The following is an 11,887-nucleotide window of genomic DNA, read 5'->3' as shown; positions in this document are numbered from 1 at the left end:
ATGATAGTCATTACACCTAAACGGGCTTATGAGGCAACATATATGAGTCATAGAATAGAAGTAACAATACTAGGAAGAAAGTTTTGGGCTATGCCTATAGTGCTAGAAGAGAGTACAATAGACTTAATCCTTGACATGAACTAGTTAACACTGTGGAATGCAGTAATACATTGTGCTAGAGGAACAATAGAGCTTTCTAGTCCTGATGAGGATAGATTTGAAGTCATAGTTGCACCACCCACATCTAATAGACCTGATATATACATGATCAATGGTAAATTTGTGGGTGATCACATCAAAATTGTTAGAAAGTTTCTAGATGTTTTTCCAGAGGAGTTACCCAGAATGCCACCAGATAGGGAAGTTGAGTTTGTTATTGATCTCTTACCTGGGACCGCTCCTATTTCAAAAAGGCCATACAGAATGTCAGTGGAAGAATTAAAAGAACTTAAGAAACAACTAACCGAGTTGTCGGAATCGGGGTATATTCGTCTGAGTTCCTCACCTTGGGGAGCACCGGTTCTGTTTGTTCAGAAGAAGGATGGTTCCCAGAGGATGTGTTGATTACATATCACTTAATGATGTCATAATTAAAAACAAGTACCCCTTACCTCGTATTGAATATTTGTTTGATCAGATGAGAGGTGTCAGGGTATTATCTAAGATTGATCTTAGATTGGGTTATCATCAAATGAAGATTAGGCCATCTGATATTCCCAAGACGACTTTCTCTACCCGATATGGTTTATATGAGTTCACTGTCATGTCATTTGGCTTGACTAATGCACCAGCCTACTTCATGAATCTGATGAACAAGGTGTTCATGGAGTATCTTGATAAGTTCGTCGTGGTATTCATCGACGACATTCCGATTTATTTCAAGAATGATAGTGATCATGAGGAACATCTGCAGTTGGTATTGCAAAAGGTAAGGGATAATCAACTCTATGCCAAGTTTAGCAAGTGTGAGTTCTAGCTTGATGAAGTACCATTTCTTGGACATATCATCTCTAATGGAGGAATATCAGTGGACCCGACTAAAGTGAGGGAGATAGTAGGATGGAAGATATCGAGTTCGGTCACTGAAATCCGGAGTTTTCTAGGACTCGCGAGTTACTACCGGCGTTTGATTGAGGGATTCTCCAAGATAGCGAAGCCTATGACCTCACTATTGGAGAAGGGGAGAGAGTTTAAGTGGACACATGAATACCAAGAAGGTTTCAATCAACTGAAGTTTAGATTGATGTCACCCCCAGTGTTGATTATGCCAGATCTGTAGAAGGGATTCGACATATATTGTGATGCATGCCGCCAAGTCTTGGGATGTGTTATTATGCAAGAAGGACATGTAATTGCCTATGCATCCCACCAGTTGCGAAAACATGAGTTGAACTACCCCACTCATGACTTAGAACTGGCAGTTGTAGTACATGCTCTTAAGATATGGAGGCATTATATAATGGGGACTAAGTGCCAAGTCTATACTGATCATAAGAGTTTAAAGTATATCTTCACTATGAAAGATCTCAACCTTAAACAACATCATTGGTTGGAGCTTGTCAAAGATTATGACTTGGAGATCCATTATTATCTGGTCAAGGCAAATCTGGTCGCGGATGCCTTGAGTCGGAAGGAACATATCCATGCAGCTATAGTCACCCTATTACCTGATGAGTTAGCAGAAGACTTTGAAAGGCTCAACTTGGGAACAGTTGCACATACTGAAGGAATTACTATAGAAGTGGAACCTACTTGGAGCAAGAGATACACAAGGGTCATATCGAAGATGCTAAAATTCAAGAGATCAAAGATCTGATGGCAGAAGATAGAGGTCCGGAGTTCACGAAGGATAAACAAGGCACAATATGGTTTAAGAACATGATATGTGTTCCTGAGATTGACAGCCTCTGTGAAACCATACTGAAGGAAGCCCATGATTCAGACTATTCTATTCATCCTGGTAGCACCAAGATATATCAGGATCTAAAGCAGAAGTACTGGTGGTTTGGTCTGAAAAGAGATGTAGCGGCACATGTGGCCGTATGGGATGTATGAAAAAAGTAAAGGCTGAACATCAGAGGCCAGCTGGACTGCTACACCCGTTAAAGGTGCCCAAATGGAAGTGGGAAGAAATCGGTATGTATTTCATTATCGGGTTACCTCACACCCAGAAAGGTTATGATTCCATATGGGTGATCGTGGATAGATTAACCAAAGTGGCTCACTTTATCCCGGTCAAAACTACCTATACTGATTCTCAATTGGCAGAGTTACATATGTCTCGGATTGTGTGCCTACATGGGGTACCTAAGAAGATTGTTACCGATCGAGGGTCTCAGTTTACCTCAAGATTTTTTGGAAGAGTCTCCATGAGAACATGGATACAAAACTGAATTTTAGCTTGGCTTATCATCCCCAAACTGATGGCCAGACTGAGAGAACCAACCAAGTGCTTGAAGATATGTTGAAAGCTTGTGCTCTTAAGCATGGTGGCAGCTGGGACATGAGTCTACCATATGCAAAGTTTTCTTACAATAATAGTTATCGGGCTAGTCTGAAGATGTCTCCATTTGAAGCTTTATATGGCAAAAAGTGCAGAACCCCTCTGTATTTGGATCAGGCTGGTGAGAGACAATTCTTTGGGCCTGAAATTATTCAAGAGGCAGAAGAACAAGTTCGGATGATCAGGGAGAACTTGAGGATAGCACAGACTCGGCAGAAGAGCTATGCTGATAACCAAAGAAGACCACTGGAATTCGAAGACGATGATCACGTATACCTAAAGGTGTCACAAATTCGTGGTATGAGAAGATTCAAAGTTAAAGGCAAGCTATCCCCTCGCTTTATTGGACCCTTCAAAATCCTTAAGCGAGTTGGGGAGATGGCCTACCAGCTTGAGCTACCAGATCATCTATCTGATGTACACGATGTGTTCCATGTATCTCAGGTTAAGAAGTGTCTCCATGTCTCAGAGGAGCAGTTGCCTATGGAAGAACTTAGTGTGCAAGGTGATCTAACTTACACAGAGCATCCTATCAAGATCATTGACACCTTGACTTGGGTTACGAGGAACAAAGTGATAAAAATGTGCAAAGTGCAATGAAGTCATCATGGAGAAGATGAGTCTACTTGGGAAAGAGAAGAGGAATTGCAAGTAGAATTTCCCCACCTTTTTCCTAGCTCGTAGTAATCTCGAGGTCAAGATTATTTTTAAGGGGGTAGGATTTGTAATACCAAAATATTTGGAGTTATAAAAATACATGAGTATTGGGAGATTATAAAAAGATTCATGTGGTTACTTAATTTTTCCCTTTTTCATATTCAAGTAATGGAATTGAATTAGTCAAATAATAAATAAATAAATACAAAGATATGCATATCATGTTGGCGTTCTTGTATTTTTGCATTTTGTATTCAAATTCACGAGACAAGTAAGTTTGAAAATTTTGAATTAGAAAATGAAATAGAAAAGAAAAGAGGAGAAAACAGGAAAACAATATAAACTATAAAGAAAAATGTGAAGTATAATGAAAATGATTCCTCATGCTGATATTTCTGTTTGAACATTTAATCTCTATGTGAAACTCACCAAAGAATTTGAATTTGAATAGTAGGGTTTGAAATACATTAAAGTGGGATTAGAAAAGAATTAGGAATAATAAAATAAAAAGAAAACAGGGGCATCCACGCCGACCTGGGCCCAAAGCTCCACTCTGGCCCAACACAACTTCACCCTACGGGCGGCCCAGCATGGATGAGACGCTGACATGTGGGACCTGCGTGGCCGGTCATCCCCCACATGTCGCCCTGTGCTCTTCCTCACTGCCTTGTGGACCAAAGGGTTCAACTCTATACCCTTCAACCATCGTAACTGACCCACACATCGCACGACCGGGCATCCCCTGATTCTCCTCCCCAGCATGCCTATAAGCTCGGGGGACTTCCCTCTCGGCTGTCACTCGCCTGCAACCCTCGCCAACGCCGAACTCCTCCGCTGCAAGTCCATCATCGCGTAGTGTGTGGAGGGGGAAGGAAGTGTGCATTCGATGGAGGAAACACGTCTGTGTTCATCGTTGGGGCACGGAGTGTGGCTTCGAGGCATCGGCGATCCTCCACGGAGGCGCGCGTGGTGGTGGGTGGCGCGTAGGAGCACCAGGAAGACTGGAATTCCTCGCCGGTGTCGTGGAACCATGCATCATCGTGGGTCGTGACCCCTGTGTCGCTGCCACTGGTATGGGTGCCCTATACCATCTCGCGTTCATCCCTGCACCATAAGTAGCCGTCATGTAACACCCCGGAATCCCCAAATACCCCGAGATGCTACTAGACTTCACTACCAACAGCCGAACACTAAGCAAAACAAAATTTGGCAACGTCTCCTTTGTAATTATAAGCATCGCAGAAGCAAAAGAGGTATATATCAATACAAAATGAATCATACTAATATGATATATTTCTCATCAAAGACGATTAACCACGAATGAACCAGCTTATGCCTACATCATATTTCAAAATATGAACCTCAAAAGTCAATAACCAAAGCTAATTATTTGGTTCTTTAAACAGTGTGTGCAACGTGCCGCTACTTCCCACTCCCCTTGATGAGCATCAAGCACCTGCATTGAGTAATGCAAGAGTGAGATGAAACATCTCAGCAAGCAAATTGTTTTGACGAGATATTTAAACCACCAATTGAATTAATCAACATTTTAAAGGAATCACAATTAAGATTAGAAATACGTGTAGATATAGAACTCAATAGTCCCAATATAACCAATACCTTCTCATTTCCTCGAACAACCACAATAGGTTGTATAACACTTCCCTGCGTCAACAATATATGCAAATATCACTTCAATGTATGCATAGGAATGCAATGTGTAGGTCCTCTACCTTCATACCTCTGAGAGTATAAAACCACATCATCTGCAAATATCAATTCAATGAATGCATATGAATGCAATGCATATGTCCTCTACCTTCATACCTCTAAGGGTATGAAGCCGCATTGTACCCCTCCTCGGGCAACATACGATGCTAAGTTGTACCGGTACGGTCGGACCATAGGTCACGACAAAACTTCAGATGCAAGTGAATCATGCAATGTATATGGCATGTTGCATTTATCAATATACTTCACTTCCTTCACATACAATACAAACCTCAAATAATACTTCGTTTACCTTCAGATACAATACAAACCTCAAATAATACTTCGTTTACCTTCAGGGGTGTGAAATAATCTCATGGGTCATACTCGAATCATAATCATCATCAATATATGATTGAGCATCAGTATAATACAAGCAAGTAAAGCATCACCATAGAGTTCAATTGTGAAAGAATTCCATAATTCTGAATATTAGAGTGTAGGCGATAAAAAACAAGTCAAAACGGTAGCAACCACCGCTACATTCACTTGCCTTCATCGAAGAAGAAAACTGTACTAGGCATGATCCGGAGTGTAGCCACCTGCTAAAGGGCATAAAACTTAGTACAAATATTTTACAAACATTTGCCAACAATCAACAAATCGCTCCTACACTTGAAACGAAGACCCGGTGGAAAGACTCCCACCCTGAACCACATGCCAAACAGCAGCAGCGCTATTTGTTAATTTTGTATCTTTAAAATTATAACAGTGGTGATATAAAAAAAATACTCTAGGAGTATCTACAGAAAGTACTCTACAACTTCAGTATTCAATGGATAATTAAATTCTGCCATCTATAAGTTCTAAAACATCTTACAAGATAACTGACTGAATCTGTTTCACATAGCAGCATAGTTAACTTCAAAATTTGATATCTCCCAAACTACTCAATCCAAAATTATGAAATTCTGATGGCAGTAAGAACTTTTATCCCTCTACAAAAGTCTCCATAGTTGGAAGAGCCAATTCGGCCATTTACTAGATGAAACCCACCAGTGAATAGACCCGCTCATTTTTGTCAGGCAAACAGGAACAACCACAGTAAAACAAACATAACTGGAGTTCCATAATTCATATGAATTCACTCTAACAATATGGAAAGCTTATGAAATTATCCACAACTCCTTTTACCAACCTAAAGTTTAATTCTGTTGATAAAAGTGCATAAAACTTAAGAGAACAGATTCTGCACAGAATTATGAGACTAAAAAACTGCTATAATCAAACTGCAATAACTTTCTGATCTGATGTCCGATTGAGGTGTTCTTCGCAGCCACAAAAAGATCTACAAATTTTCTACAACTCATAGATAGACTTTTTATTTTTTTTGAGGCCACTAAGACCATAGAAAACTGCAATAAACAGAAATTGACGAATCAGTCATTCCGCAGAAACTAAATTCGAGGTCAAAACCTAACCCCACATCTAATCCAGCCTCTAATCCTTTAATCCCTATGATCCACAACCTCCAAAAGCACATAATTATATGGAGGAACAAGGATCCCATCCTTACCTAGGGTTTCCCCAAGAAAATATGCAAGAAGAGATGGGGTAGAACATCTCCTTGATCCTCTCTTCCTCTTCAATTCAACGTTCTCCTCCTCTTCTCGATCCTTACTGCGTAGGGGAAGATCTAGGGAGGAGGAAGTAATGGACGACAGCTGCAATGGGAGGAGAGGGGCGACCAGCCAAGGGGAAAGGGAGGGGCGGCCAAGCCAAGGGAGAAAAAGGGGGGTGGCGGCCAAGAGAGGGAAAAAGGGAAAAGGGGTGGCCACCTAGGGTTTTGTGGGACAAAGAAACGACGCCTCAGATGGCTTCTGACTTTGCATCCAATGACCCACAACCCTTTCCCTCATCCACGCACTGAAAATCAACTTTTGTTCAACATTTTTTTGGGATATTACACTCTACCCCTCTTAAAAAGAATTCATCCTCGAATTCGACCACTCCAAGCAAAACACCCAAGGTACCCCATATAGCACCACCGTTCAAAACATGGGTCCAAAAATTATGAAATTCTACTGGAAGTAAGAACTTTTATCCCTCTACAAAAGTCTCCATAGTTGAAAGAGCCAATTCGGCCATTTATTAGATGAAACCCACCAGTGAATAGACCCGCTCATTTTTGTCAGACAAACAGGAACAACCACAATAAAACAAACATAACTGGAGTTTCATAATTCATATGAATGCACTCTTTAACAATATGGAAAGCTGATGACATTATCTACAACTCCTTTTACCAACCTAAAGTTTAATTCTGTTGATAAAATTGCCTAAAACTTAAGAGAACAGATTTTGCATAGAATTATGAGACCGAAAAACTGCTATAATCAAACTGCAATAACTTTCTGATCTGATGTTCGATTGAGGTGTTCTTCGCGGCCATAGAAAGATCTACAAATTGTCTACAACTCATAGATAGACTTTTTATTTTTTTGAGGCCACTAAGACCATGAAAAGCTGCCATGAGCAGAAATTATCGAATCTGTCATTCTGCAGAAACTAAATTCGAGGTCAAAACCTAACCCCACATCTAATCCTTTAATCCCCATGATCCACAACCTCCAAAAGCACAGGGAGGAACAAGGATCCCATCCTTACCTAGGGTTTCCCCAAGAAAATATGCAAGAAGAGCTGGGGTAGAACATCTCCTTGATCCTCTCTTCCTCTTCAATTCAACGTGCTCCTCCTCTTCTCGATCCTTGCTGCGTAGGGGAAGATCTAGAGAGGAGGAAGCAATGGAGGGCGACTGCAATGGGAGGAGAGGGGCGTCCAGCCAAGGGGGAAAGGGAGGGGTGTCCAAGCCAAGGGAGAAAAAGGGGGGTGGCGGCCAAGAGAGGGAAAAAGGGAAAAGGGGTGGCCACTTAGGGTTTTGTGGGAGAAAGAAACGACGCCTCAGATGGCTTCTGACTTTGCATCCAACGGCCCACAACCCTTTCCCTCATCCACACACCGAAAATCAACTTTTGGTCAACATTTTTTGGGATATTACACGTCATATGAGGGAAATAAGGTTCGGGGTCATAAGAACCTGCGGTTCCGACGAGTCTCCACCGTGCGTGGCGGCGGCGCCCCCATCCTCTGCCGTCGTGAACGGTGGATGCCTTGTGCGGCTCTAGATCGTAAGGAGACGACTTAGATTAGATAGGCGCTAATGTGTTACCTTGGTGCAATACGAGTCGTAGATCAATGTATGAACGGATGGAAAGAGAGAGCGCTTGTTTTAAAACCTCCACTGTTGGATGATTGGTCGGTGGCTGAGAATAGATCATGTTTTCATAAAACACGGACCGTTAGATCTAGATCCAAGGACCTGAGTAGCATACTAGTTCAGATGTCTGCAGATCTAATCATGACCGTAGGCTTGTGATCCAACGGTCGTGATCCATGCATACCCCTTCGGTTGAGAAACTTACATAAGAGACCCTGGAGTTTTTACAAATCAACCCGCCGTCCACACTGAGTATAAAGTAATACAATAGTGCCCTGGTTTCGTATAAAACAATCCCTGCCTTTCACATTTTTGTGCACGCAGTCCAAATAAATCGTAGATTTAATAAAATCAACCATAAAAGGGTTTTTAGTATAAAAATAATTCTAGAAACTTGTTTAATTCATAAATAATTCATTTTAACTTCTTTTTGACTCATTCCAGTTGCATTAATCTCATATTAATATTGTTTATCATCTAGTAACACTTTATCACTAAGAAACCTATGGTTAAAATCTTGTACCTCATTTGTTTTATAGTAAACACTTAAACCTTCGAAAAATCATAACTTTGTAGCTGTAACTCTAAATTTAGTGGTTCTCGAACCTGTGATCTCGTTATGATGCGTAGAATATTATCAGCATTATCTTATGATGTTTGGTGTGATGTTAAATTCTCTTGTACCATGTTTGTTTGTATTGTTGCGAGTAGACGAGCAAGCAACCGAGGATCCCAGTACTCAGCAGGTGGAAAATACTGAGCAGGAGCTCGTTGAAGGCAAGTTGTGCCCTTGACCACTTTTCTTTACCCAATAATGTTCTATATAATCACTGTGGCATTTTAGGCTTAATTTTGATGGGACCCAATAGGTCACCCTAGTCTGCTTTACTTATTGCCTTGATCACCACTGAACTTTTGGGTAGTCTCTGCTATTGCCCTATGTGGTTTTGGATGTTAATATAAATATGCTTCATGATCATACTTTATTATTGTTATTCTATTCTCTAATATTCATGATAAGACTATGGTGTTAATTGGAACATGGAGCTTTGAGAGCACCTAGAGGGGGGGGTGAATAGGTGATCCTGTAAAACTTAAGCTTATAGCCACAAAAACTTGTTAAGTGTTAGCACAATAAATGCCAAGTGGCTAGAAAGGAGTCTCAACAAAACACAATACCACAAGAGATCAATCACAGAGATGACACAGTGGTTTATCCCGTGGTTCGGCCAAGACCAACGCTTGCCTACTCCACGTTGTGGCGTCCCAACGGACGAGGGTTGCACTCAACCCCTCTCAAGCGGTCCAAAGACCCACTTGAATACCACGGTGTTTTGCTTGCTTTTTCTCAATCCCGTTTGCGAGGAATCTCCACAACTTGGAGCCTCTCGCCCTTACAATTGAAGTTCACAAAGAACACAAAGCAAAGGGGGAATGAGCAACGCACACAAGACTTCAAAAGATCAGAGCAACAACACGCACACAAGTCGCAACAAGAGCTCGCAACACAACTCAAAGAGTTCGCAACTCAACAAGAGCTCTAGATGCTATCACAATGAACCAAATGCGTGGAATCGATGTCTTGGTGCTTAGGAATGTTGTAGGAATTCTTGGTATCCTCCTCCATGCGCCTAGGGGTCCCTTTTATAGCCCCAAGGCAGCTAGGAGCCGTTGAGAACAAACCAGGAAGGCTGTCCTTGCCTTCTGTCGTCGGGCGCACCGGACAGTCCGGTGCACACCGGACACTGTCCGGTGCCCGATTTCCTTCCTTAAATAGCGCAGTCGACCGTTGCAGATCTGGGAGCCGTTGGCGCACCGGACATGTCCGGTGCACACCGGACAGTCCGGTGCCCCCTTCCGACCGTTGGCTCGGCCACGTGTCCCGCGCAGATCGCGCGGCCGACCGTTGGCCCGGCCGACCGTTGGCTCACCGGATAGTCCGGTGCACACCGGACAGTCCGGTGAATTTTAGCCGTACGTCGTCGGCGAATTCCCGAGAGCGGCCACTTCGCTCGAGGCAACCTGGCGCACCGGACACTGTCCGGTGCACCACCGGACAGTCCGGTGCCCCACCGGACAGTCCGGTGCCCCAGACCGAAACAGCCTCTTGGCTGTACACAGCCAACTCTCCTCTTTTCTTCTTCTTCCTGTTTCTGATACTTAGACAAGTATATTAGTACATAAAACCAATGTACTAAGACTTAGAAACATACCTTAGCTCTTGATTTGCACTTTGTTCATCCATGGGCAGAGATTCACATTTAAGTACTTGTGTTGGCACTCAATCACCAAAATACTTAGAAATGGCCCAAAGGCACATTTCCCTTTCAATCTCCCCCTTTTTGGTGATTTATGCCAACACAACATAAAGCAACTAGAACAAGTGCAATATCACTTCAAATAAAAACTCAAATTCATTTTGATTCAATTTGGCATATATGGATCATCCTTTGCCACCACTTGGTTTGTTTTTGCAAATCAAACTCAAAATCTTATTTCTAAGTCAAATCCACTGATAGAGACATAAAGAGAGGTTTTCCAAAGAAAATTGATTCAAGATTCCAAAAACTCCCCCTTTTTCCCATAATCAACATTTCTCCCCACAAGAGGCCAACTTTTGACAAAAGAGACAATGCAAGAGTTTTGACAAAACAAAAAGCTCTATTCTACTATTTTCAAAATCTCTCAAGTGGTAGCTGATCCATATATCGCTTTGGCCTTTATTTTCTCCCCCTTTGGCATCAAGCACCAAAACGGGATCAATCTTGGCCCCCTAACCTCATTGCCTCACCAAATTCTTCAATTAAGAGCAAATAGGCAATAAGAGTTTTAAGATGAACTTGGAATAAGTTACCCTCTCATCAGAGTGCAGTGGAAGTCTATCATGGTCCAAGTCCACCTTTTTCCCTTTGAAACCTCTTTCGAGACTAAATCATCAAACTCAAGCACATGGTTAGTCTCCAAGGGTCAAGTTGTAACACATCTCCCCCTAAACATGTGCATCACTTTGCAACGGACTTGTGAGGTCCAGGGAGTGTTTATACAACTTGAGCACCATAATAAGTAACAAGATGCAAAAAGGAACATGATCAAAAGCATAAATACATGTATGCTACAATTCAATCCAAGTTCCGCGAATCTAAGACATTAAGCTCACTACGCAACCTGCAAAAGGTCTTCTCATCTAGAGGCTTAGTGAAGATATCGGCTAGCTGGTTCTCGGTGCTAACATGACACACTTCGATATCTCCCTTTTGCTGGTGGTCTCTCAAAAAGTGATGCCGGACGTCTATGTGCTTTGTGCGGCTGTGCTCAACAGGATTCTCCGCCATGCGGATAGCACTCTCATTATCACATAGGAGTGGGACTTTGCTCAGATTGTAGCCAAAGTCCCTAAGGGTTTGCCTCATCCAAAGTAGTTGCGCGCAACACTGTCCTACGGCAACATACTCGGCCTCAGCGGTGGATAGGGCAACGGAGGTTTGTTTCTTAGAGTTCCACGACACCAGGGACCTTCCTAAGAATTGGCACGTCCCTGATGTACTCTTCCGATCGACCTTACATCCAGCATAGTCGGAGTCTGAGTATCCAACCAAGTCAAAGGTAGACCCCTTTGGATACCAGAGCCCGAAGCAAGGCGTAGCAACCAAATATCTAAGAATTCGCTTCACCGCCACTAAGTGACACTCCTTAGGATCGGATTGAAATCTAGCACACATGCATACGCTAAGCATAATGTC

At 42.3% G+C, this 11,887-nt stretch overlaps 1 long non-coding RNA gene across 1 annotated transcript; it reads right to left on the bottom strand.

Annotated features, from left to right (window-relative positions):
* Positions 1 to 4,365: 4,365 nt before the first annotated feature.
* On the bottom strand, positions 4,366 to 4,827 carry LOC111591326 (uncharacterized). The gene is made up of 2 exons (XR_002750496.1): positions 4,781 to 4,827; positions 4,366 to 4,616 (listed from the first exon to the last, which is right to left on the bottom strand). It is a non-coding gene; the product is annotated as an uncharacterized lncRNA (long non-coding RNA).
* Positions 4,828 to 11,887: the final 7,060 nt, after the last annotated feature.

This window comes from Zea mays, chromosome 4 (genome assembly GCF_902167145.1).
Source record: "Zea mays cultivar B73 chromosome 4, Zm-B73-REFERENCE-NAM-5.0, whole genome shotgun sequence".
NCBI lineage: Eukaryota > Viridiplantae > Streptophyta > Magnoliopsida > Poales > Poaceae > Zea > Zea mays.
The sequence above is the reverse complement of the archived record's forward strand: the minus strand, read 5'-3'. Positions and strand labels throughout refer to the sequence as shown.